The sequence below is a fragment of the Parasteatoda tepidariorum genome, chromosome 4 (assembly GCF_043381705.1).
Source record: "Parasteatoda tepidariorum isolate YZ-2023 chromosome 4, CAS_Ptep_4.0, whole genome shotgun sequence".
NCBI lineage: Eukaryota > Metazoa > Arthropoda > Arachnida > Araneae > Theridiidae > Parasteatoda > Parasteatoda tepidariorum.
This window is the reverse complement of record NC_092207.1, coordinates 67,574,080-67,601,699: the sequence shown is the minus strand read 5'-3', so window position 1 is coordinate 67,601,699 and position 27,620 is coordinate 67,574,080. Positions and strand designations below refer to the sequence as shown.

The 27,620-nt window shown below is 28.9% G+C and overlaps 1 long non-coding RNA gene across 1 annotated transcript; it reads right to left on the bottom strand.

Moving 5' to 3' along the window:
- Positions 1-7,627: 7,627 nt before the first annotated feature.
- On the bottom strand, positions 7,628-26,599 carry LOC122270099 (uncharacterized). Its single transcript, XR_006225602.2, has 3 exons — positions 26,461-26,599; positions 18,819-18,919; positions 7,628-7,954 (listed from the first exon to the last, which is right to left on the bottom strand). It is a non-coding gene; the product is annotated as an uncharacterized lncRNA (long non-coding RNA).
- Between the last annotated feature and the right edge of the window lie 1,021 nt (positions 26,600-27,620).

Sequence of the window (27,620 nt, the reverse complement as noted above, 5' to 3'; positions counted from 1 at the left end):
TTACAAGGCTACGGAATTGAACATTAGTAGTTCTAAGCCCAAAATTGGGTTTACTGTTTAACGATGGAATTAAAACTCAAGACCGAAACAACGGGGGTTTGTCTCCCAAAGTAGACATCATAGTATTTTCTCCATTTCATTCAACACATAAAGATTTCCCAACGTCGTGCAAGACCCAATTTGTGACTCTGTGCTTTTGGGATATGATACTCTCATTCATGCATAGATGGCAGCACCATAAATCAGCTGAATACAAAAAGTGTACCTTGCTTGTGTTGAAATCATGTTAGTTGTGAATGGTTATAAAACCGTACATTTCTGTATTCCTGTCTTTTTAACCATATTAGTTACAGGCGGTTTCAAAACCTTAAAATAAATTTAAATACTCTTTACCGTAAGCTTTACGATTAATTGAATGGACAGATTGTTGCCAGGTATTTTACCGTTATTATGTAATGAAAGTTTTAACAGTGTGATTTTTAGAAGGATGTGGAATATAAGATTTGGACAGATATTTTTTAATAAAAATAAGAAAGAAAAACATTGAATTATCTGTATGCAATATGCAATTCAATAATAACTTTTAATTAAATGAAAATCACTAATATCAACCTAACGTCTAATATATATATAGAAAAATAAGCTAGTCATGGATATATAAATATATTTTGATGCTATCCTATACTCGTTTGAATAAAAGAAGGACTAACAAAGGAATCGATCATTTAACATCGATAGACAGATGACGTAAGTATACTTTGATCTCCAGCAACAAGTCTTGACAGATGAAATGGGGATAAAAGCGAAGTGCTACTTAATATTTGTCTTGATATGGAAATATAAGAAATGAGCTACTTTTATATAAGGACCGCAGGGAAAAGTGAATTGAAAGCTTAACCTGTTTTTATAATTTTTATATGAAGACCTCAGGGAAAAGTGATTTGAAAGCTTTATCTGTCTTTATAATTTTTATACAAAAACAGCAGGATAAATAAATTGAAAGTTTAAACCCTTTTTATAATTTATTTGGTCCTTGTCTCCTGCTTGGAGGACACAAGATAACCTTCTTTCCAATACACCACGTTCACTTTTCCCGTAAATTAGCCATCTTCCCAACATTGCTGACCTTAAGAAACCTCAGCTTGTTAAGTGCACCAATAAATTTTTTTCAAAATTTGAAATAAATTTACATAGCATCATTTAGCGAAGCGCTTTGGCTGTTTTTATTTTTACTATGTTAAATTTGAAGAAAGTCATGAAGTCCGCCCTTTCTCCTCCCTTTTCAATCATACCATGTTAATTCAGAAAAACAATAGTGTTAATTTGATTTCTTTACTAGCTATCGTCTTCACAAAATGATTAGCATGTTTGAGCACATACTGATCCGTTTATTCGACCTAATGTTATTAAGGAACATTTTTTTTTTTAAATTTCTCATTGATGTTTCTTTTTCTATTTTCTAATAAAACCTGTTATTCCCCACTTTTCTCACTCCGACATTTAGTTTTTTTTTTAAATGTATATAGTAAAGATAAATTTCCTAAAAAATATCTTTAAAATTCTCGACCTGCTTTGCAAGTATTTGAAGCAATAAAGTATGAAGCAATAAAGTATGAAGCAGATGTATTTCATCGAATAGTTATGTATTCATTCTGAATTTAAATGAAATATTTTATTACAATACTTTCTTCTTGCCTCGCACTGTAAACGTATTCCCAAAGTGTCACATTTAATTTGTTAAACTTTAGAGATATCTCAAGCGAATTTTAATTCGACTACTCCCTTGAGAATATAAATGCGTCTTGAATTAAAATCAACTTGATTTCTTATTGTGCATTTAGCTTTTCTAAAAAGGAGAAAGCTTTTGTTCACTTTCTTAAGCTCTTTTAAGTATATTAAATTATTGTATTTTTTCTAAAATCTAGAATTATGTTTTGAAGAAAGACACATTTTTTAATCTGAATTATTCTTTAAAAGTTTTGTTTCGAAAGCGATTTCTTTCATTCGAACAAAAAATATTTATTTTATTATGTGTTATTTCATTTGTCTTATTAATGTATTATTATTTTTATTTTATTCTGACTTTATTTTACTATATTAGTGTGTGTAATATAACAGGTACTTTGATGATAGTGATTTTTTGCATGCGATTTCTTTTAAGCGTATTTTATTATTATTTCAGTTTTTTTAAAAAAATATTACAGTGATTGAAGATAGTAAGTGATAAAATAGTCAATTTAATGATACATTTTAGGGAAATATAGTTTTCAAGTGTGGCTTAAGTATTGAAATATAGTATAGAAAATAAATTTCTATGGGTATTTCATGCTTAATTCAGATTTTCAGTCATTATTCCATTGGATGTAGTAAAAGTAAAGTACGCCCTAAACAGTTAAGAAGGGTAAAAGATGTTAAGACAATATAACTTCAAAACAAATATCGTGATGAGGTCAACATTGCGCACTGACAGCTTTTATTTCAAAGATAAGCTGATAACATGGGTGCGGGATTGAGTCTATATTACATAGGATTAACACAATCCTCTACCACTGTATAAGTGTCCTCTGCCACTGCACTTTACGTGGTATAATATTTTGTTTAAATACAATTTGTTAAGCATCTGCTAGTTGCATATATTTTGTATTTTTGCATATACAAGGTGATTATTATTATAAGTTTTGTTTGGACAGCCGCAGATGTCTCATGTGTGTTTTTTTAGTCGTAAGACTAAAAAAACACACTAATCATCTAACTAACTAGTCATCTAACTAACAATTAATTTCCGCAAAACGTATGTTAAGGTATCTAAATCAAATTCATAGATAGTGGCTATGATACACTTTTTAGCTCCGCTTAATAAACAGGAAGAGGAGCGACAAATACATAATGCTTTACAAAGTCTAGTGCTAACTTCACAAAAAGAAATCACAGGTGTTAGGGGTTAGGTCAGGAATTTTAGATGGCCATTGGGTAAAAGGTTTGTGGTCAGCAACAAGTTCAATCCTCCGATGAGAGAGATATCAAAGTAATCTCGTACGTAATGCCGTCCAGTGTGTTGGTGTACCATATAACTGGATATACAAGTGTTGTTTCTACAAACTAATCTGAACCTCATATCACGTTAACTAGCATAGTTAAATTTAACATTGTTTCAAGCGTGCATGTTTTATTTGGTATTAATTTATTAACCTTGTTGGGCTTTATGATAAAGGCTGTTGGTGACATTAAAATCAACCTTAGACTGCTATATGGTTAATTGTTTGAGCATTATTACGAGTATTGTTAATTTCATAACCATTATTATTTGTTTATCTTTTTAGTTGATATGATTTATCTTTTTACTTGGTAGGATATCAATTAATATGAATTCTCAAAATGGGACAATTTGACAATTCAGATCGCTTAATCTGCACAATGCAAGTAATTCATTACTTTTGTGTTCAGTTTTTTTTTGCAGAAATACAAATTATTGGGTTTCATATTTCTGCTTTCAAGTATTTTTGTTTAACATCGATCTTATCTTTTTAGATGACACTTCCTTCTCGGAGAAATAAAGAATTTTTTTTTTCTTTTCAAATCAAAGATGTTATCTTATTTTGCAATACTTTAAGAGACAATTGCATATTCGTGAACTTTTCTTCATTGTTATTTTAAAAAGAATACTGTTTTTCTTTTGAAGAAAACTATGACGGAAATCCGATGAAAAGGAAAATATGAATACAAATCGATGTTTGAAGAAAGGATATTTTTGAATAAAGAAACGACTTCCAATACCAACTTCTAAAAAAAAAAGCAGTCTGGTAGCAAAATATATAGTTCGATTATCTGTTCCCATCAATTCATCTAAAGAAATATAAAGATCATTATCACGTGATATAAAAAAAAGAGATTGGTTTTTGTCAAACTATGTTCGGTAAACATTATAATTCTTTTGTTCTAAGCAATGCCAGAGCTTTAAAATTGCATTAAATTTTTTGTTTAGTTTTGTGAAAGAAAACAACGAAAAGTTAGAAAGCAAATAGACGCATTTTAAAATAGCATTGTTAAAAAATTGTAAAATTTACAGAAAAATGCTAACAGCTGGTTTACTAGTTAAAAATCCGTTTATTTCACAGAAAAATACTGATATTTAAAAGCGGATGCCAGTTTTTTAAGCAGATAAGCACTGCAAAAAACTCTGTTTTTTAACAAAGTGTCTCTTTTATTTTAGCAAATGAAACGAGAACGCATTTCTCAAATTCTATAAACCATCTGCGTCAGCATTGTGGTCGGATCGAGTCTTAAGTAGATTTCGCATGACCAGTCAGTTTCGGGATTCGAACCCGAGGAACCTCATTGGGAGGCGATAGCTGTTTCCTGAGTCACAGCAGCTCTAGTATTTAGTTAAGAAGAAAAATCAAAAAATTCATTGATTTTAAGAGTCCTACTTATTGAAACCATATTTAAGTACAAAAATCTTTTTAACTATATTGGTCCACCCTCATAAAATATCTAGCAGTTTTTCTTACCGAAAAATTATGTCTAAAAGTAGTTAATAATCAGCTAAATTATCAACTCGAAAATGAAGTCGACTCGCAAGATGTTCAAAACTAAAAAATAATCTGTGGGTGCTAGTATATATTTTCAAATGTTATGTGAAAACTGATGAAATAATAACTTTAGTAAAGCTGGGATCAATATCTCATTACACGCGATTTGATGACTGTTGACTGTTGTTTTTAAAGTGCAACATAAATAATTGAAATAAAAAATCATAAATATACTACAATCCTTCTACTTTAAATTATTTTTTTTATTCTTGAGGAAACTGAAAAATATATGCTTAATAAATTGACTTTAATCAAAATTCTTTTTTAATTATAGTTTACTCTTTAGATTTTATGAGAAAAAATTAGTGTCAAAATATTTTTTGAAAAAATATTTAGTATGATTTATATATTTTGCAATCTTTTTCACATTCTAAAAAAGTAGCAGTGAATAAAAAAAAGTGTACTACGATAAATTTAAATAAATTAAAATTTAATGATTTCGGAAAAATAATTAAATTTCATGAATTAGTCTCCTCAGAAGTATCATTTACTTACACTATCTAAAAATAAAACATATAAAACGTCAAGGTAATTTTAATTACAACAATTCTTGAGTTTAAACGTAGACAGTACTTTATCATTCTTCTAAAGACGCGACTAATTTAGCCCAAGTGAAATGCTTTGAGACACCACATTAACATTTGTAATTACGTAACACAACATCAAGAAAACAAGAAAAATTCCAAAAAGCTTAAGTTTATAGAAGCATTATACTCTTAAAATTGCCCTTTTGAACCTTAAGAGCACTTCATCATATGCATAGCTAATTGAGCAAAACATTCTAGAAAGTTTAACCATCGTTTTTATCTTTCATTGTTCTTAACCAGACAAAGCAAGTATAGTTTAGAATCAGGACTTTTTGAAGATTATGATTTCGGAAAGGTTTCTATTACATCATGATTTATTCGTTAATATATATATATATACACATATATATAGTGTGAATTAATATATATTTATATATATATATATATTCATTATGCAGAATAATCCTATCTATCAGTCCCTTTAAAGAAAAATATTGGATTGCTTAAAACATCTCTTTGAAGTGAAATATGCAACACCACATATGATTTTAAGACTTACTAACTATAAAAATAATAATGATAGTGATAACATTTATTGTATTATAAGAATAAAAATACTTTAGAAACGAAAATGGAGAAATAGATCAGACACATGAGACTCTTCTTTGTGTTATTATTTTCTGAATCAGCTGAATAATATTATCTTTAAGGTGATTTTCCATTATCCAGTTGATACAATGCGGCATTATTTTAAGTAATCAGAGTAAAGCGTCCAACCAAAACTCATTTAGTCCAGACTTTTTCATTGATTCTTTTAGTATATGTGGTTGACATGAAGTGGCATTTTTCCAAGCTTAAATCTTACGTTTAAGAATAAGGGTATTAAGAGTATAAGATTAAATTTTAAGTACTATACTTAAGCAAAATATGTATTTCCTTTTTGGTCAACTTTTCATTTTTGTTCACTCAGTATTTTTTTATGTTCGCGGTGTTGGAGCGCTCGGTCAAATTTCTTATAACTCCAAAACAGTTTGCGCTAAGCCAATTTCGATCAAAATCAATTTTCTTTGTTTATAAGCAATTTTGTAATCGATTACAGGAAAATTTAGCTCTCAATTTCAAAAGTTTGGGAGAATTGTTTGAAAATTATTTTTATTCACACTGTTAAAACATTAGCCATTGGGATGAATGAAATTGTGGACGATTCTGTTTAATATTTTATTGCACGTTCTTTAATTAATTATTTTTTACAGGCTCAGTGATCAACGTGAATGGTATGTTGAACTATGCTACGTCACTGAATTATTATTCCTAAAGTTATCTGAAGCCGCATGCTTATTTGTTTATAGTTGTGTTTTCCAAACGTGTTTCAAATGTGTTGTATTGTTCAATTGGTTTTCAAAACTAAATAATTAAAAGTAAATGGTAAATTGAAACAACGAAAAATAATTTATGTAACAAAAAGCAAAATCAATACAGAAAATATACTAATTCATTAAAAAGAATAGTAAGCAAATCGCCATACATTATTGATTCTAATAATTCTTAATCGATTTTGGTAATTAGTATTACAGGAATAATAGCAATTTGTGTGATTTTCAGTACGAAATGTAGGTATTACTGTACTGTGTTTATAGAATTTTTACAGTTCACCGAAAGGGATAAGCACTGGAGAAAAATGTTTGATGATAATAAATATTCAGTTTCATGAGTTGCCTTCGAACTGAAATATTAAGGGAAATAATACTGACTACAATTAATCTTTATTTTCATATGCGATGAACTTCTATAAAATTTTTTATGCATAATTTAATTACCTAAAGCCATTGACATGTATTAAAAAGGCTTCATTAATTGTTACGGTTTATATCTTTCAGTTTCGTGTTCGATTTCGTATTGATCATTAGTGCTGTAGAGTTAGTAGTGGAAGAATTCGAATCTAACTCCAATTTCGGACGTCCTCGAGAGCTTATCCCCGATTCTGACCATTACTCAATTAAAATATCCCCTAAATTTTAGGAAAGTATTAATGGTTATGCTACCATCTTTCATAATTTATTTTTCATGTAAATTGAGTAATTTATTAATTAAACTGATTGACTAATTTAATTGAAGATCTAATGTTAAAATGTTTACCTTTAGTCTCTAACTACTTTATCTATCAATCTTTACTTTTATTCTATATTTAGTTGCTATCAACCTTATCTGACTATGTTAATATTATAAGATGAGCTTCTCTTTCTAGTTATATGTCCAGGTCACCACTTATCTTTGGCTAGATAGGTTGTGTGTATTTTATCAACATTTCAAATATATGAATCGATAACGATAAAAAAGGAGAAGAGTCACGTATAAAGTTAACTTTATAAAAATAACCACAAACAAAAAAACAATAATAACAACAAAACCACAAAATAAATTTATTACGACAAAACCATGCGTAACATCTTAAGGATTCCAGACAACAATCATGAGGAATAGTGAAAAAGCACAAAAAGGAAAAGCGAAGATCAAACTTTTACAACAGTATTTAACATTTCATTGATTTGAATTCAGTTCAGTTCATTTTAGGTTGCACTTCAGATTTAGTGTAGAAGTTTACTAATTCGACAGGTACATAGGAACTTCGGTACTTGAACCTAGTATGTTGTTGACATTAAACATTTAAAAAAGTGTACACTCAAAATCACAGATTGGGAAACTTCACCATGACAAAATCTCCATGCTATTCTGTCTTCTTGGTTAACCGATGTTTGGCATAATCGAAAATGCTGACTTTTCCAAAGTCAACTTGTTGTCTTGACTTAGTTGTGAGGATTTTGGTTCCTGGAGATATATCTATAGAAGCCATGTATACTATTTTGAATCTTGAAGCTCTTTACATGTTGTCAATTAATAAATATTTTGTAATTACGAAAACAATATTTTGCAAAAATAAATATTTTGCATTTTACAAAGTACCAACGAGGAAATGAATTTATTAATACCCATTGTGCTTGATATTTACTGACAAGTTAACAATTCCAATTTTAATAATTTTACAATAACTGTCTCAACGACAGTTATTATTTGATGATTTAAACTAAACATATTTCCTTCTGAAATGAACTGAATTTAGTTTATTATGTTTCATGTTAATCAGAAAGAAGCGAATATAAAATTGTCTTAATAACTGCATTTATGCAATCAATACTGAGATAGATTAATTCATATGTATTTATGCAAACTTTATTATTTTTTATGAATATCCTTTGAAGTTACAAGAGTGTATATACTTTTGAAATAAAGTATGTGCTTTTATGATAAGTTATGCTTTAGTTATTAAATTCTCTTTTTGAATGAATTTGATATGAATAATAAAGATTATAATATCGAAGTAGTAAACAGTCGTCGGATTACTGGAAGCAAAAGAGTGAATGTCATTTAATTTCACTTAACCTTGCTAAATATACCAAACATACCTAATTGATATAGAAAATTTAAAAAAAAATGTAGTTTTTTAATAGTTACTTTTAGAAAAAAAATTTAGATAACTAAAGTTCAAGATCCTTTTTCTTTCGTAATAATTTATATTACATAGAAAAATGTTACAATGGTTGAGGAATCAGTTTATTTTTTTTATTAAGTACTTAATAATTGTCAAATTATTAAGTTTTATCATTAAGTTTCAAGTGTTTATTAAGTTTTCAATAATTGTCAAATATTTTCAAGAACTATATTGTGAGCTTTTGCTAAACGAATGAGATCTTTTAAGTGATTCACTGACCATACATGGTAATACTTTTAATTGTACTTCATTACTTTTTAATTTTGTACTTTTACTTATTTTTTCGTTATTTTTTTGGGAAAAAATACAGGTAATAGCAATGAGAACATCGGAAGAAATCGTTAAATTTTTTCTGAAATTTTTTAAAAAAAATTTCTTTTTAAAAAGTTTTTTTTGAAATTTTTAAAATTTATTTTTTTAATTTATAAATTTAAAGTATTATACATTCTTTATTAGCTAACTACTTTTTTCAAAATCCTGTAAGGATTTCAATTTCCCGAAAAGGAGAGGGTGGCTGGTAGGAGGGAAGGTGAAACCCTTACTTTAATGGATTTACCTCCATATAAATACAATTCTTTTTTACTTATTTCTTTCAACAAAAATTATAATGTTATCAAATTTGTTTAACAAATTAATTTGTTACTTAAAATTCTGAAAGTAAAAACTAAATTTCTAAATATTTCATAAATTCAAAATGAGCATAATTTAAAATTCCCTTTTATGTGCAGACATTGAATTTTAATATCTTGTGTGGTTTTCTTTTAACCATCACTATTTCAATGGATACTTTGTAACATTTTCCTGCATTTCAAAGTTTTATACCATGAAATTAAAATGTAATGCATTTTAAATATTTTTTTAAAATTTTTTAATTAACTTTCAGATTACTTTCAATTTTTGATTTCCTCGAAATGTACTTTAAAATCCTTACTTTTTTCGTTTTAAACTTGTACTTTTACTTGCATTTTTTAATCGTTACTTTTTACTTTTTAGTTGTTATTCTTGCTTAAAATACTTGTTCTCTTACTTGTTACTTTTTAAAAGTAACGTTCCCATATTTGTGAACGATTTATTAAATTACTTAGAAACTTTGTCAAAAGAACAAGCGAACTAGTTTAAATTTCAATGTTGAAATATAGTGCTCTTATTACAGATATATGAGACCTTCAAAAATATTATTGTTTTTGTCGTGCAAAAATTAATTTTTAAATTTCAGACATAGCATATTCATCCAAACATTATTTTTATCATGTCACCAGACTGTATTCCAGACATTATTTAATTAAACGTAAATGTTTTCCAGCTTCAGTTAGTGGAAATACTTAAAATAAATGAATAACAAGCTGTTTATGGAAGTCAAATAAAAACATTTTTTTTTCTCGTAAGAAAGTCTAATTTGAAAATACCAAATTTTACTGCAGAAAATGAATTATTATTCGCTGTTAAGATGATCAATCATATGGTTTAAATTCGTCAAGCATATTTAGGATGAATTAATCCAAATCTGTGTAGGTTGAACTAATGATTAAAGGTGATTTTCTTTCTTAGAAATATTAAACGAGTCATCTTTTTTAAGAGACAGATCAAAATGCGGTAAAAAGTTCTCCCCTCCCCCCGAGGGCGATGCTTTTCACCGTAAAATCAATTCTACCGTAAAGCTTTTATAGAAAATTTACCGTTATTTTTACAGCATATACTAAACTATGATGTTACAGTATTGTAAAATTACTGAGTCACTAAGTAACTGTGCATACCTGAAAAATCACTGAAAAAGGATATCACTGATACTGCCCTCTGGGTGCCAGTACTTTTTACCGTAATTTGATCCAGAATTTTTTACAGTGTAATTGCTGTTTAATTAGAATAGGGGCGAATCATTATTTTTTTTAAAAATCTGAAACATTAAGTATTACAAAATTTTACATGCTTTTGACTTATTACTTGAAATGTTTCTTACTTAACATAAGTCTGAAACTCTCATCAAAATAATTGAAATATGGAATACATTTAAAAATTATTAAAAAAGATTATTGTCGCACGTAAAACATTTGATAAGCTTCATAAAAATGATGAAGCGTAGTCAACATGTCTTAAAAGTAGAAAAAACAAATTTCTAGTAATTTAGATACTGGTTCCAATAATGAATAATTTAGCTTGTTCAAAACCTTTTAACTTTATGAAATTCATTTTAAAGTGTATGATGATTATAATGAATTGCACTGATTTCACTGCTGATTTTCAGGAAATTCTTTGCTCAAATGACTTATGATGATTGTGTGCCAAAGGTAATAGCAAATTTTTCTTTGGCAAAAAAAATATCTCTGGGTGTTTTTTGTGTGCATATTATTATAACTAAATATGCATGAAAAATATAAATAAAAACATAATATACAGTGATCAATAATTTTCTAAACAAATCTGTAGGCCATCAGTATAATGGTTTTTGAAAATGATTCAATGAGTTTTAAAATAATTCCAGCTAATTCTAGAAAAGAATTCAATAATCTTGATATAGGATTTTTTCGTGAAAATTGTTACAAAGTGTTCTTTCATGGGTGGTGGGGATAAGTCTTTTTTTTAAATATCAATATGCAAATTCCTATTTGTTAAAACTAATTTTCTAGCTTAATTATATATTAGAAAACAAGAAGTGTGTTAATCATTAAAATTCTTTCTAAAATAATTTCCTTTTTTCGAAAAATTGATATTTAAATGCAGATGTTAAGACTTCCGGAGAAAAAGGGAATCCGAAACTAGTATTTTCAATTTAGATATATAGCGATAATCTTCTAACACTAATTATTAATTTGCCATAAACTATGATAATTTCTACGTAGATTGTTTTTATCATGAAAAAAAAACAGCATTAATGAAGAATTTTCTAGAAGCATTTGCTTTCCTTGTTTCTTTACATAACTAACAACAAAATATGGGTTTTTATATGTTAGGTAGTTGAAAATAGATAGATAGTTGCTTATGATAGTGTAACATAACGAGCATATTTTGATTGTCTCGAACTGTAATTAGATATCTTGTTCGAGTTAAGTACGATATATGATGTTTGTTTTTTCTCTTCTGATTTTTTAAGGCGATATTTTGTTTTTTTTTTCTTTTAAAAATTCGTGTATTAAGTTTTGAAATAAATTTTTAGAACTAACTTCATATTTTCTGTTAATTGCGACACAGTATGGTAATACGATTTGTAGTAAAAAAAATTTTGATTATAGCAGCCAAAGTATAAGGTATTTAAGCCATTTATTTAATAGTTTTTCCGTTCATATGCTAACTGTTTACCAGAAGTCCTGGCTTTCAAATTTATATTTCTTATTACCTCACATAATTCTTATTACTTCTACATCAAAGATTATAGTTTTTTTATTCCCTATTTAAGAATTTATGTAATAAGTCTTAAAATAAATTTTTCAGAACTGTTAGTTATAACACTACTGAAATATTACTAGAGTAAGCGTTGAGGATTTTTGAAAAGTTTAATTGGTTTATTTCAGAAAATTTGAACTTCTTAAATTATATTGGAAGTTGTCTAGTTATTTGAAAATACACTGAAACACAGTTTTTCATCCGTTTTAATGCTATAAGAGTTATGACTTTTCTTAATAAAGGAAAAAAATCGGATCTCTCTGATCTAGCCGAGGAGAGAGGTCTCACAGTTCCTCCTCAAGTATATGTGCTTGAAATAAAGAAGATGATTTAGGGAAGTAAAAGTTATAAGATTGAGGGTGTGAAAATATCGTTGACTAGAATTATAGAAGAGAGAGTTAGGCAAGAACAACTTGGGCGATAAAAACGAAGAGAAGAAAATGAACGCTTAGAAGGAGATCGAGAGAGACAAAATGCTTCAGAAATGCGAAAGCTAGAATTAAAATAGAATACTCACGCTCATCTGCGTGGAGATAGAGTGGTGTCAGCAGAACCAAATCATAAAATAGAACTATTAAAAATAACTCCTAAATTTAAGAGAGAGGATAAAGATGAAATGACAGTAATATTTTTAAATTATGAGCGTCAAGCAGAGATTGCACAAATTCCAAAGAACGATTGGGTAGCTTATCTATTAGGCTTATTTTAAATATGTTGAAAAGAGAATAAGCTAAAGATGCAAAGAACTGTGATTTCCGAAATAACTGATACTAAAACGACCGAACCTAATGCCGAAGAACGTCAATAAAATTTTTACCGGCATTTAAAATCCTCTGAAAAGCCTTGGCCAAAATTTACTCAAGAATTGAATTATTTTACAGATATGATTTCTAATGAGAAATGGGTGAAGTTTAAGGATTTTTCTATATTAGCTGAAAAACTGGTTAACTATGAAAGTTTAAGAAACAGCTGTAAAGAAAAATCTTTGTTGTATAGCAGTAGAAAGAACCAAAATAAATTTTTGCATTATTTCATGACCATCGTTGAACAGCCGACTTAATTTTAGGGTTTATGACTACTAATGTTCAACTCCGAAGACTTGTAACTTTTTGAACCCAATCCAGAAGACAAGGGAACTCCTTGATTAGGTAAGGTATTGGAAGAAATTTGCCTTCGTGGAGGACATTTTGATTAATTTAACCCACATTTCCGTTACATTGTGAGGAAAACTATGAAAACATCCCACACTTAGCCTGATAGGAAGGGGATACTAACCCATGATCCGTCTACTTTTGAGGATATTTTACGTTAGCACTGCGGCCATTGCGAGCCAAGTGTGAATGCCGAATCAATCAGATATCGCTGAGATTCAAACCTGTAACCAAAATGATTCTTGGTGAACTTAGATTAGAATGGATATTAGAACTAAAGAAGAGTCGGTAGGGCAGAAAAATATGGTATTTATAGGAAATGATCTTAGAAAAGAATTTGAAAGAAGACAGCTTGAATGCTACAAATGCGGATCTTATGATCACTTGCGGCCTCAATGTTTCAAGTTAAAGGAAAATTTTGAAATTCTGGTTCTTTAGACTTTTCGGAACATTTGCCTAGTGATGCAATGTCACCATATAAAAGTATTGGCATTGTGAATGATACTGAGATACCAATGTTGCCAAACATTGGCTCCGTCTTGGATTTAGTATCTAAGAAATGGGTGAAACCAGAAATGTACAAAGGAGAATTCATTTGGATAAAAACCCCTGTATGGAATGAATCGGTAAGTTTACTCTTAACTGAAGTTAAATTAAATTGTAATTTAGGAAAGGCGGTTGCCAAAGAAGCCGTATTAGACGATAATCTTGATCAATGATATGATTATTTGATAATCCATAATCAATGATAACTGGAATCTTGGATTTAGTTTCTAAGAAATTAGTGAAACCCAAAATAAGATAATACTCTTGATCAAAAATATGATTATTCGATAATCAATGATTATCGGGAAAAAAACAGTTGTTGTTGTCCATGAAGCCAACACCCTCAAGAAGTGCAGGACCAGTAATGGATTACCAAAAAGATCTTGATAACTGAGCCCTAGGCACTCCAACATGTTAGTTGGGGAAGCCTGTTCAGAGGAGTATCTGGTACATCCGTCATAACTTCTTAAACCATCTGTGAATGTCATAGTTCTGAGATGGCCACTGAGAAAGGGAGTGAGAGCAGAAAGAGACTTCGTGGATGAAGACTTCATGTACGTCCCTATTCCACCCAGGAATACTTCCTCTCTGATTTGAGGTGGATTGCAGGACTTGAAGGGGGTGAACACTTTTAACGAGTACCAATTCAAAACGAAAAAAAAATTACAAATCTAGTGGAAAGAAACATTTTTAAAAGCTAAAAAACATGAATAAATTAAAAACGTTGCTGGGAATTTTTGTAAGGAAAAGCAAAATTTGCCGAAATCTGTACAACTGGAAAACTTAGAAAAAATGCGCCGACTGGAAAATGATAGTCGGTATTCCGATTCTGAATATATTGATGAAGTTCTAGTTATAAAAGATTTCATGGGTTTAGCTAGATTACTTTTGAAAAGTAAACTCTCGGAAAGGAGGAATTAGTCTGTAACATAGTGAGCATACTTTAACAAAACAGAGCTTAGAGCTAAATTAATAAAAAATTGTCTCAAGCTATAGTTAGATAGCCTTATCGAGTTAAGCACGATAGGTGATGTTTTTTTCTTCTTCTGATTTTTTTTGAAAATTTTTTTTTATTTTTTATTCCCTATTTAATAATTTGTGTATTAAGTTTCAAAATAGTATTTTAGTACTCGCGTCGTATTTTATGTTAGATGTAACAGTACGATAGGTTACCTCTCTGTCAGAAACGACTCCCGAATATTTCATTTTACCATTTTTTTTCTGTATACAGGTATAATTTTCCCCCTGGAATGGACTCTATGAAATATAGATAGGTTGTTTTTCATGCATAAATATCACTTTCTAATAGTGTGGTAATAGTTTTTTTTGTTTGTTTCAAGAATGGTTACTTCTTTTAACTCGACACCTTTAATACTCAATATGGTTGAGGTTGAATGAGGGGCCAATCCAACAAAAGGAAGTTTCCATTTTTGAATCAATCTCTTACAATACTAACACACTGGTAGAACTCATTATTTTATTGAGTTCACAACTGGCCATTATGGTAAATCATCTGAATTATAGACAGCATTCGACCAGTCATAATGCTTATAAAAAATATGCAGGAAGTGTATAATTATTTAAGAATTGCGTGTAGCATCATACACAAAAATCAAAGATCCCAAAGCATAACAGCACACCATTAATTTTCAAGTGAAAATACTGTTGTAGTTAATTTGCATAAGAGTGTCAGATGATCATAAAAAGTGTGATTTTCTATACAGCTATTCCTTAAATTGATACTTTTTGAAATGTGTAATATTATTCTTGTGAGCATAGATACTTCGGTTGTTAACCACTGTCTACAAGATGATCCTGTGATCAAGGGACACATTTGGATTGGGTGGCTGAGCATGCTAAAATGTGTATTTACAACTTATTCTACCCGACAAAACAATGCAATGATTCTCATCAGTTTCTCTTGCTAAAAATATAAGTTATAATTTTCCCTTAAACTTACCCGTTACTCGAAAAGATGGGCAATTTATATTTTCGTTACTAGTCCGATTATTGCACAAATATTGATCTGAAAAGAACTTTTTAGGCAATATTTGAAGGTCTTGGAGCAATATCGAGCAGGTGGGGGATCTTCTTATCGAAAAAAACAACAACAAAAAACAAGCAAGCAAACACATTACAGAGTTGATATAATCTGGTGCCCATAGATTAAAGATGTGGAATAGAAAGGAAAGGGTGTTCCATTTCAAAGGTACGTACTCAGATCTCTGTAGAAAGCTATATGGTCGTTCTAGTTTAAATTTCATTTTATGCATCTGTAATTTAGCCGATTAAAAGGTTTCTTCAATGCTGTGAAGTACGTTAAAAATGGGAAACGTCTCGATAAAGTTAAGTTGGTATAATTGTTTTATGAATTAGAGACTTTCAAAGCCTTGTGATCAAAATGTTCCAAATGCTGTTATAGTGTTAATAATTATTAAAATTTAAAGGGCGTGAAAAATACACAATTTTATATATTAAATTAATATCTATGGAAGAAGTAAAATATAATTTAATCTTAAGGTCAACTCAGTTTTTAATATTTATAGTTTTAATTTACCTAGATTAAAATAGAAATACTTAAATTTATGAAATTACAAAGATATGTTTAAAAATATTTTGATTGTTGCTGTTTCGGGACACTGAGATACGAATAAGATGAACTTGTTTAGGTAAATAAAGATTGAAAGTATCTGTTTGAGTTTAAAAAAAATACAGAAACTTGTTAATAAAATAATGTCTTAGAGAGACATCAATAATTTTGAAAATAAGAAAATGAAAAATGCTTATTTGAAACATTGCCAAAATATTTTTCTTTATTTAAAAAGTGTCCCCTAACGAAAAAGAAAATTTCTTCAAATGTTCTTAAAAGTAATGATAGTGCTTCTTTTTCTATAAATATTAAAAAGAGAAAATTCGTAAGACTTACATTTAAACTGAATGCTTAAATCACAGAATTATTTATATCACCGAATCCATTAATCTTATTCACATTTCCGATTCATTACTTTTAAAGAAAGTGAGCATCGCGAGGTATATTTGCAGAAATTATATTCATTCCAAAGAACTGCTTTATCAGATTCGAAACTCTTTTTCTGTGAACACGATAAGTTATTTAAACTGCGTATTTATAACTTCAGTCCCTAAAATGTACATTGGAATCGAAAAAGAAGCTTTAATATTTTTAAAATCAAATAACATGAGAAAATTGCATTAATTTGCTCATGGCGTCGTGTTTCAGAAGTACTTTTTAATATGTTGTTTCTGATATAATTTATTCTTATTTTTAAGCCCAATTACTTTTGAAGTGACTTTTTGTTAATATATTAATTATATTTTTGAAAAACATAGTTAAGATAGTTGATAAAAAGAAATACCGTTTGTACAATGCACGAAAAAAAAAAAACGGACCACCCTGAATAACTATTGATCTAATGATCAGATTTTTGCATTCTAAGAATCAGTCATAATGAATCGAAAGGGTGATTTCAAATATATGCTTAAACAAATATGCTTAAAATTATGGGAAAAACAGTGAGATTGGTGGAGAGAGTAACCATGTAGATTTCTTATTCTATCGGAATTTTGTAAAATATGGTTAACATATTTGAAATTTTAGAATTGATAATCAAAATGTACAGAGTGCAAAACAAAAAACAGACCACCCTGAATAACTTTTGATCTAATGATCGGATCAACACGTTCTCGTACTCAATCTCAATGATTCGAGGGGGTGACCTCAAATATGCTAATTAGCTAGTGCAGAGTATAATTTAATTTACTAAATCAGATACAAAAACGTACTTTCTCTGAATAACATATCTTTTTTTGGAAGATTCAAATTTCTGACCCCAAAATATAGGGCAGCCGCAATCTGGGAAATATGGTACCCATAGTTTGGTCAAGAGAGCGATCCTAAATGTAGACCCCTAATGTTAATTTTACTTTTTGCGTATTTCAATTTATCATGAAAACTTTTTAAGCAAATTTAAAAACTTTGCTCACAATTATAAAACTCGTTTATCGGAAGAGAAATTCACATAAAAAGTAAATTTGCGTAAAGTTTTAATATTTTTTTACTATTTTATTTAGTAATAGTTGAAAGAATTTTTCAATCGTAAGGTATACAATTTTTTATACCATTTAAAATTATTTAATTTAACATGGCAAAATAAAAATTTTGAGCGAAGTCGGTTGAGTAGTGACTGAGAAATCGAATATAAAGGAAGCCATATATTTAAATTTGACGACCAGATGGCTGAGTGGTTAGCGTGCCTGCGTGCGGAGCCGATGGCTGCGGGTTCGAATCCCGCTCAGGGCTTGGATGTTTTTTTCTTTCTATGTCCTTTCTTCTGTGTGATTGTGTGAATGTGACCCACCCTATACACGAGTTTGTGGTTATATGATGTGGGCAGCGCTACTCCACCGCCGTGGCGTAACCATAGGTGCTCACTGGGTAACGATAAAAGAGTAGCAGGAGCTAATCTACCGATTTCTCTCATTCAATTTTGTATCTTGCATACAAAATAACATAATTTAAACTTATGTAAAAATTTATGTGGTTTACAATTTAATATTTTGCGATTGTTATTAAATAAAATAATAAAAAATAGTAAATATTTACTAATTTTTTTTTTTTTGCTTAGGATTGTCTTTGGATAAGCGGATTTTATAATTATGCGCAGAACATTTTCAATTCTCTTAAAAATTTGTCGAGTTATAGCGAAATACGCAAAAATTAAAATTAAATCTGATTCCAAACTTTGGAGCGCTCTCCTGACCCAGATATTTCCCAGATTGCGACTACCCCCTATACTTAGGGATTCCAAAATCCAAATCCGTCCAAAAAAAAGCTATGTTAATTCAGAAAAAATACGTCTTTGTGTCGGATTTCGTAAGTTAAATTATCGTCTGAACTTATTAATTTACATATTTGAAGTCGCACCCTTGAGCCATTAATATTGTGTTTCGAAATATTAGATCAAAAGTTATTCAGGGTGGTTCATTTTTTTTTGTTGCGCATTGTACATTTTTATGATATTTTACTTTAAATTAAATTTTGAATATGAAAATTATTATTTACCTTGACGGTGTTGTTTCGTATCAATTTCTCAGTAAAATATGAGAAAAAAAATGTTCAGTCTGTCTTTATTAGTTCTTTGGTTGGTACTTATGGCTCACAACCTAGATATGAAAAAGAAATAAATTTGAATGGGATCTTAAACGAGAGCTTGTATTTAAGCCGGACGCGATTTTTTAAAAGCTTGTCATTGCAGCACGCTGTGGCATTGGTTGGTTGGTTACCAAACTAAGTAAGTTGGTTGCCCTACCAATTTGTTCAGCTTTACCTACAGCAGTTTGATATTTATCACGAGATATCACGGGAAATTTCCCTTTCAGCAACTTTAAAAGTAGTACTAAGAGATTGCAAGAGTTTTACAATTTTTAATGATTATAAATTGAAGCAATGGTGTGATTTTTCCAACTTAAATAAATGCAAAACGCTTCTTCGTACTGCTATTCGAGGTTACTTATACTCGTAACCGCAGTAACCTCGACCCAGCGTGCTGCATGATGTTGGGAGGAGTTCTCGTAAGAGTCAGTCCGTAGCTCCATCTGTTTCAGCTGAGATGTTCGCAAACAAGCCATAAAAACAATTAATTGGTATATTTCATTGAAATATGTTAAACGATTGAAAACGAAAGTGTTTTATACGCATCAAATTTTAAAAAAAAATCATTTCTCCTTAATTCACAAACGAAAGTAAAATACGCTAAATTTATCGTAAGTTTCTTCTATATGTATATTATTACAACAAATTATTTTTTACAGCAAATTTTGATTATAAACTGAAGAAGTAATACGGGATAGTGCAATAAAAAAAACGATCGTGTAATTAGATGATTTAACTCTATTATCTTATTAAAATAAACTTTAATTTATATTTCTTCAAATACGCGACATCGGTTTCTTTTTAAATTAAGAGACAAACAATCTATCTTCTTAAATTTTTCTAAAATATAATTGTTTTCATCTAATAATTGAGGACATTTATTTAATTTATTTTCTCAGTGGAAGTTCATCTGTAAGATTATATTCTAAGGCATTTGTCATATCTTTTAAAGCGATGATGAAAAGTAGGTCAGTCTCATATTTCTTAGCAAAAAAACGATGTAAGAATTTTTCTTACATTCTTTTTCATTCAATCTTAAAGAAGATTAATCATTTTTCTTGCTGCAGAGAAAAATTAAGACTTGAAATTGAGTTTTCTTTTCCGACAAAACTACCCCTAAAAATAAATATCTGATTCCCTTAAAAGCAATTTCATGTGCTATACTTTTAAAATAAATATTAATATGAATTATGAAATAAAAAATAATTATATTAAAATTATAGAAAAATGAATATATCTTTAATTTCATTTTTTGATTATTTTACCATATGTAATTTTAAACTTTATGGAATTCAATTTCAATAGTAAAATCCATCGTTACAGACTTTAATTTTTAAGTTTTTTAATATCATTTTCAAATAATAGTTAAAATTACGAATAATATAGTGAATAAATAAAGCAATAAACTTTAAAATCCTTTTCATAATTTTTCTCAGAACTTGTAATGTAAAACATTTTTTGATGATTAGCTATTTTATAAGTTCAACAATCAAGGGCGATGGCAAGATTTGCAATGCTATTCAAAAATAATTTTAAATAGTAAAATAAAGATTGGGTACTAAATTTTCAACTCAATTTTGTATTTCTTATTAAAATGAAATGAATTGTCCATATATTTATGATAAATTTAATATTAGATATTTAAAAAAAAAATGCGTTTCGCAGTAAAAACGTTTGTGTTTTTTAAATTTATTTTTCCATATTTTTTGATCTTCGAAAGTTCTATATTTAAAATAGTTAATATTTAAAATTTATTTATTTAGAGCAGTTAAATGCATTTTACCATGTATTATAGACTTTCGGTAGCAATAAAAGGAAAAGTTTTTTTCTACATTAATTACGAAGTTAAAAAAAATGCATTCAATAGAATGCATATTTTACAGCCGAATATAAAACTCATCCTAAAATAATAAAAGAAAACTCAAATTTTTTTGTAAACAACTATAAAAACAAAATGGTTGAAACGATTATATCTTGAAATTCAGTATTAAAATTAATTATGATGATCAACGAAAAGCAAAACCTCTATTACTTATTCCAGTTAAATTTAATGTTGGCTTATTTTATTTTTATGAAAAATGCTAAAAAACAAAATATAATTTGTTTAGAACATTTCTACAGTAAAAAATATGTTCCAAATTATTCAATCCTTTTGATTTAGTACCCTTGCTTTCATGCGAACCGTGGGAGGTTTTTGTGGTTTTCATCTCCATCTAACACAAATGCAGGTTAGTTTCATCAAAAGGTCATCCACGAAGGCAAATTTATCCTCATACCTGATCCAGGAGTTACCTTGTCTTCTTTATTTGGTTCAAAATCGCAATACTACGGAGTTGAGCATTAGTAGGGGAGAGTGGGGTCAATTGTAACAGAGCAAAAATTTCGAGTGTCGGGTTCTAGATTTGGTTCCTAGGTGGCGCACAATGTGTATTTAATAAATCTACAAGTACACCCCTGCTGGCAACCACTTTTATGTACTTTTGAAAAGATCACAAAGATGTTTTCACGTATTTTTTTTTGGTATTAGAATATTATATTGTAACAAAGTAATTTTGTTTAAACAAATAAAAATTATTAACCGAATATGTAAGTGGACACCTTAATTAACATTTCNTTTTTATGTACTTTTGAAAAAGTTACATCACAAAGATGTTTTCACGTATTTTTTTTGGTATTAGAATATTATATTGTAACAATGTAATTTTGTTTAAACAAATAAAAATTATTAACCGAATATGTAAGTGGACACCTTAATTAACATTTCAATAGAAAAAATTAGTTATGCTATTATTACATTATGTTTTGTTATTACAATGCTAGTTATAGCATTGTTTTTAACAAATGAAGCTGAAATGGCGTCTTAGTGACAATTGTAACAATAAGTAAAGGGACGATTGTAACAGCTGAAAATAAATAATCTTATGTTTACAAACCATTACTTAACTCTTTAAGAACCACCAATAGTTTCCTATATCATTTATATTATGTTGCATGTGCATTATTTTATTTGTCACCTTTCACAGCATAAATTAAAATTTTTAACCCCTTAAAGTTAAAAGTTTAACCCTTTAGGTCTCTGCTCATTATTATTTTTACTCCTAAAATATCACTACTATTTTGATCAATAAAAAAATATATCACAACTATGATAATATGTATAATTAACTATGTTTTAGTTGAATTTATGAACTGTTACAATTGACCCCGTAAGTGGGGACAATTGTAACAAGTGCACGACTGTCAAAAATTGTTAATAACTAATATAATAACATTTAAAATAAGGTATTAATTTTTTTTCTAGTAGAGGATAGTCTACTTTACTCGTCTGTCAATTAATACTAATAATATATTGGATTTTTTGTTAGTTAAAAATAGTTAAGTAAAAAATTTTACAATTGACCCCACTCTCCCCTAGTCGGAAACCCAAAATTCGGATGGATGTTCAAGGACTGTTGTAATATTAAATAAAATCTTACTGATTCAGTTCACAAAAATACCAGGATATCGATGAAAGATATGAACAAATAAGAGAAATATGAACCAATGAACACTATTATCGATATCACTGTGTCCCTAATTATGTTTTTTTGAGAATAGGTTGTTGTAGTCGTCAGCCATTAAGGCAGAGGACGTGCGATTGTTTTTGTTTTTCACTGGAGTCATCTTCCGCCAAGAATTTGACATTTGCCACACCCATACGCCACATCCCTTTATAGGCTTTATAGGCCTTCTTACATCCATTCATTCGTCCATAGATCGTAATTTTGACCTGAACCAGACAACGATTATTTCACAATTCAGTACCCCAAGAGGTATTGACTTGCTTTGAGAACATGGCGGACTTTGTGAAACTTCAGAATTAACGTGCACAAGTCAATATTTATTACACGGGAAGTCTTAAGCCAGCTAGATTTCAACCCCCGTTCCTGAAAACGAGTCCTGCACCCTACCAACCAGGCTATCCCAGTCATTTCTCAAATTGATTTTTATGGTTTTTAAGTATGTTTAAACATGCTTTTATGTAAAAGAAACTTCAATGTTTTTACATTTACTCGTGTCGTATTAAATAAATGCATTCCTTTATCGACTTAATAGTATTTCTCGTTACGACAAAAAAAAAAAAAATTCAGCAATTTTCTTAGATTTATGCTCTGTAAATTAGGAATATTTTATGCCGGATGTGAATCTCATAGTACTCATTGTCGACCATAAACCTTTAAAATAATCTACAATTAAACTGACCATCATTTGAAGACATCACAATTAACACGGAAAAAAATGTGTTTTTAAAATTATTTTTGAGTTAAAAACAATACGATAGATGATAGACTGACAGCTTGCTGATAAAGAACTTTTATCACCCAAACTGAAAAATTTTATAATAGGGATGTTCTAGTTATTTAACAATGATTAAAGAAATATTTATTTAGCATATATTTTTATTTAAAAAATTTTTTGTTCTGTATTATTTTAACCCTCTTACTATGTGTTTGATTAAAAGTTTTTACTAACCCTTTTGACCAATCACAAGGCACCATGCAACGCAAAACAGCAATAGAGGAATTGCTCACAATATTTTTACGGAATTTAGAGTGAAATTAAACTGTGGATTTAGAGTGAAATTAAATCGCTTTCAGTCATTTTGTTTTCTTTTTGAAAATTTTTAGGTAGTGCTTTAAATTAAAGCGAGCGTTTGATAAAACGAACGGTTTGTGAAAAGAGTTGGAATTGTGGAAACAATGTATCCTGAATAAAGTAAATCATTGAAAAAAGTAGAATAGACTAGGCACATTCTCTTCTTTTTTTTTAGTTTTGGAATGCATTGGTGCGAAGAAAAAATACTCATTGTAAATTGTAATAAGCATAAAAATGGCATGAAATTCTATAATTGGTTAGTATCTTCCATTCGCATATCTTACACTTATAAGTATCCTAAGTAATTAAAATTATAATCAGTAAATTAAGAAATAAATTCATTTTTTGTGCCAACGCAACGTTTTAAAACAAAACAAAAAATTACCAATTTTTCATAATTTTGATTGATTTGAACCTTCATCCTACCCTACCAGTCATCGAATTATTTTGCATGGCATTTAAAGTCACTGTAAGAAATTCCTCATCAGATTAATATAAAACCGCTGTTTCCCTGAGTGGTGCTACTTTTTGCTGTAAAATACATTTTTGCTTAAAATTTTTAGGAATAAAAAAAATCTGAACTTAATTTTTACAGTAACTGTAAAATCACTGTAAAATTTACTGTAAAATCACTGAATAACCCTAATTAAATAATTATTAGTCTAAAAATTAGGGTATAAGATTTTAAGATAAAAAAGGATTTTAAGGGAGCTGTAGTACAGGTACTAGTACAGTTACATGCTTCGAATAAAGTCCATAAATATCAAGTTAGTAATGGATAAATAGGAACAACACAGGAGCCTATATCAGTTATGCCTAATTTTTAAAACAAAATCAATCTTTGAATATGTAATAGATACAAAAACTTAATAATACACACTCTTAGAAATAAAACTGTCACTTTTAAAGATTCAACAATTTTTCAGCAGTATTTCGTTAATTTTGAGAATCATTTCCTCACGAAATCACGTGATTTGTAACGAAACGCGAACTTTCAAATGCATGACGAAAATGATTCCGTTTTTCGAAACCTTTTCGCAGTGCTTGTGGGAGATTGTTAAATAGAATGATGGAACTACAATAAAGACTCGACAATCGGAAATATTGGTTGTATGGTGGTCAAAAAGTTGGCCTTGTACTCAGAAGATTCGGAGTTCGAATCCCTCTGTGATCATGGGTATAATTAATTTATCTGTCCTTGTTATTTCGTGCGGCTTAGATGATGCCTATGTTAAAGTGATAATTAGAAAGAATAAATACAGTAGGCACTACCATTTTTTTTTTGAAAAGAAAAAATGGAATGACGAAATATTTATTTCTTTTTTAATTTTGACGAAATTTGCTTCCTCGAAGAAATATTTGCTCGGAGCGTATACTAGGAAACAGTTTCGCCAAAAACATAGAATATTTTGTGATAATCGAGTATCATTTTTTATAGTATAGTAATCAAAAGAATCCAACTCCATTGAAAATATGTATAAATAGTTGTAAATACTATGTAACTATGGGCTACACAAAAAAATTGGATGGTTGGTTAGTATGGGGTTAAATTCGATGTGCAGCCATCGACACATGGTGAATTTTGGGGAATTTGTTTTGACGAAATATGCGAAGAGTTGTAAATGGAAAATTACAAAAAATTGATAAACTTCTGTTTTTCGTTCTTTCTCGATATAACCCGGTTTAAAAATTTTTATGCCGTTTTTGCTCTTATTATAGTAAGCAACTCTTCTGCACTAAAGTGCTCTAAAACTAAAATTTTAATTTATTTTTCCACTCAGTCAAGTACGAAGCAATCTTAAACTATAATTGCAGTTTTTTTATGTGGACTACATTCTCCAATAAGCAATATAAGCAATATATCTTTTATAAGCAATATAAACAAACTAAATATGTGGTGCAATGAACTAAAAACGACACAAAAAGTGAAAAAAATAAAATCTTCGAAAAAAAGGTGAATAATTAAATTCAAGTACTTGTATTATTCAGCTTAAATTTTATTTCACGTCAAACGGTACTTTGAAATAAATCTGAGGCCTGACTTAACCCCTTGACATTTTATTTCTTGATATAGAAATGATCTTGATTGCTCTGTAAACAACAACTCGCAACCGAATGTTACAGAGATGCCAACTGATCCGGACACCCCGAAATAATTAAGAAACGGTACATAACTACAAACTAAATTTTGCAAATACTTGGATTATTTTTGCTTGCTTTTTAAAAGGTATAGCATGACATAACTACTGTAAAGTAGTGAATTATATAAATAGTTTAGTTTAATTATATAAATAATTTAGAAATAGTGGTAAATAAAAATCAACTAAATTGAATTTATTATGCCAATAATCACAATTGATAATTTACCACTTTAAAATATTTATTTGCTGTCCGGAGCAACTTGATATCTCTGTGTTGAAGACGTCTGACACACGTCAATCATTGTTTTGACATAAGATCAAATGACGTCTCCCAGACGTCTGCGTACGTCAAGGGGTTAATACTTATATATTTATATCTGTCTAATATTTATATATATATATATATATGAAAATAAGTCACATAATGTTGATCAGTTTTGAGCTGGAAAACTTTCGATTTTACTTGCATCATCAATTATGATCTTCTGGACAAATGAATTTACAAGTTACACAATTAAAATATACTTTTTTCAGACAAAGGAATTCTATAGGAACCTAATGTTTTAACACAGATAATATACGTAACGCTAAAATGTGATTATTTTATGAATTTTTCAAATTTTTTTTTAAAAGAGCTAGAAAAATTCTCCATGGGGAAATTTACAATTCCGAGGAAGATATCCCATTATTAGACATTTTTATTTCCAAATAAGTTTTAAAAAAAACGTGTAAGAAAAGTATTAGTTTTCAAAACTTTAAAAAGTATCTATTCTTACATAATCCCAATCGCTTCTCGAGCTTCTCTTGTCTAAATTTTTTCTTGTCTAGACAGACGATATTTCTTCAGAAGTTTAAAGAATGTTTTTTTCAGGATAGATGAAACTTGAATAGAATCTGTGAAAGTGGAAAGCAAATTAAAATATTCCTTCAATTCTTTAAAATTATGAAATCAAGTTTGCTAGATGTAGAAATCTCCGAGTAAGAGAAACAACTGAATAGTTCCAAAGTTGATCCAACAAAAATATTTTTTCAATTGATTTGACTGAAATCATATGTGTTAAATTAAAAAAAAATGTTGCTAACGATAATCTTGAATTCAAAAATTTTCATAGTGTTTTTAAGATGCCTCTTTTAACTAATTTTATCTAAAAAAGAGATGTGGGTCGTAATGTCATCGAAAATGAGCTTTTAATCGCTAATATTTTTGACAAATAGGTTAATTTTGTTATTTACATACACCATACCTATTCCTCATCACCTCAAATTAGACTTCTATTTGTGGCAGATATTTGCCGCTCCCCGTGTTTTTCTGATTATTTTCAATTAACTTAGAATCATCCTGCGGCAAGTATTTTTAACTCTTCTTCTTTTGCTTTTGCCCTGTGGGTTCCTATCAAAAACTTGTTTTACTTTAAATTTTTCAGGTTTACGTTGAACATGATCAATCCATTTCCATTTATTTATTTTAATTTTCATTTCATCCGGTTTCTGCTTTGCTTTTCTAAAGATTTCTGCGTTACAAATTTTATGGAAAAACTCGATACGTAAGATTCTTCTTACAGTGCTGTTAGGAAATACTAATATAAGTATTTTTATGTAATTTTAATCCTAACTTATCCACAAGGTAGCGCAAATATTTATAATATTTTCGCTATATTTATAATAGTCCGAGGTGTATTGTCCTGTAAAATGTTTGACAAAGTTCTTTCTGTACACTATAAGAAATTTCAAATAATATTTTTTAAATTTTTTTCCTGAAATTTATTATTATTCTAAATGTGCAGTTAGGTAATGTAGTGTTAAAATATAACCGAAAAATGCCAATAGTTTATTTACTTCTTTTATCTTTTAAGTTTATTTTTCTTACTGTCATAAAAGGTGAAAAACTAACATTCCGAAGGAAAGGTTCCTTCCGGGTGTTTGAATATATATATAT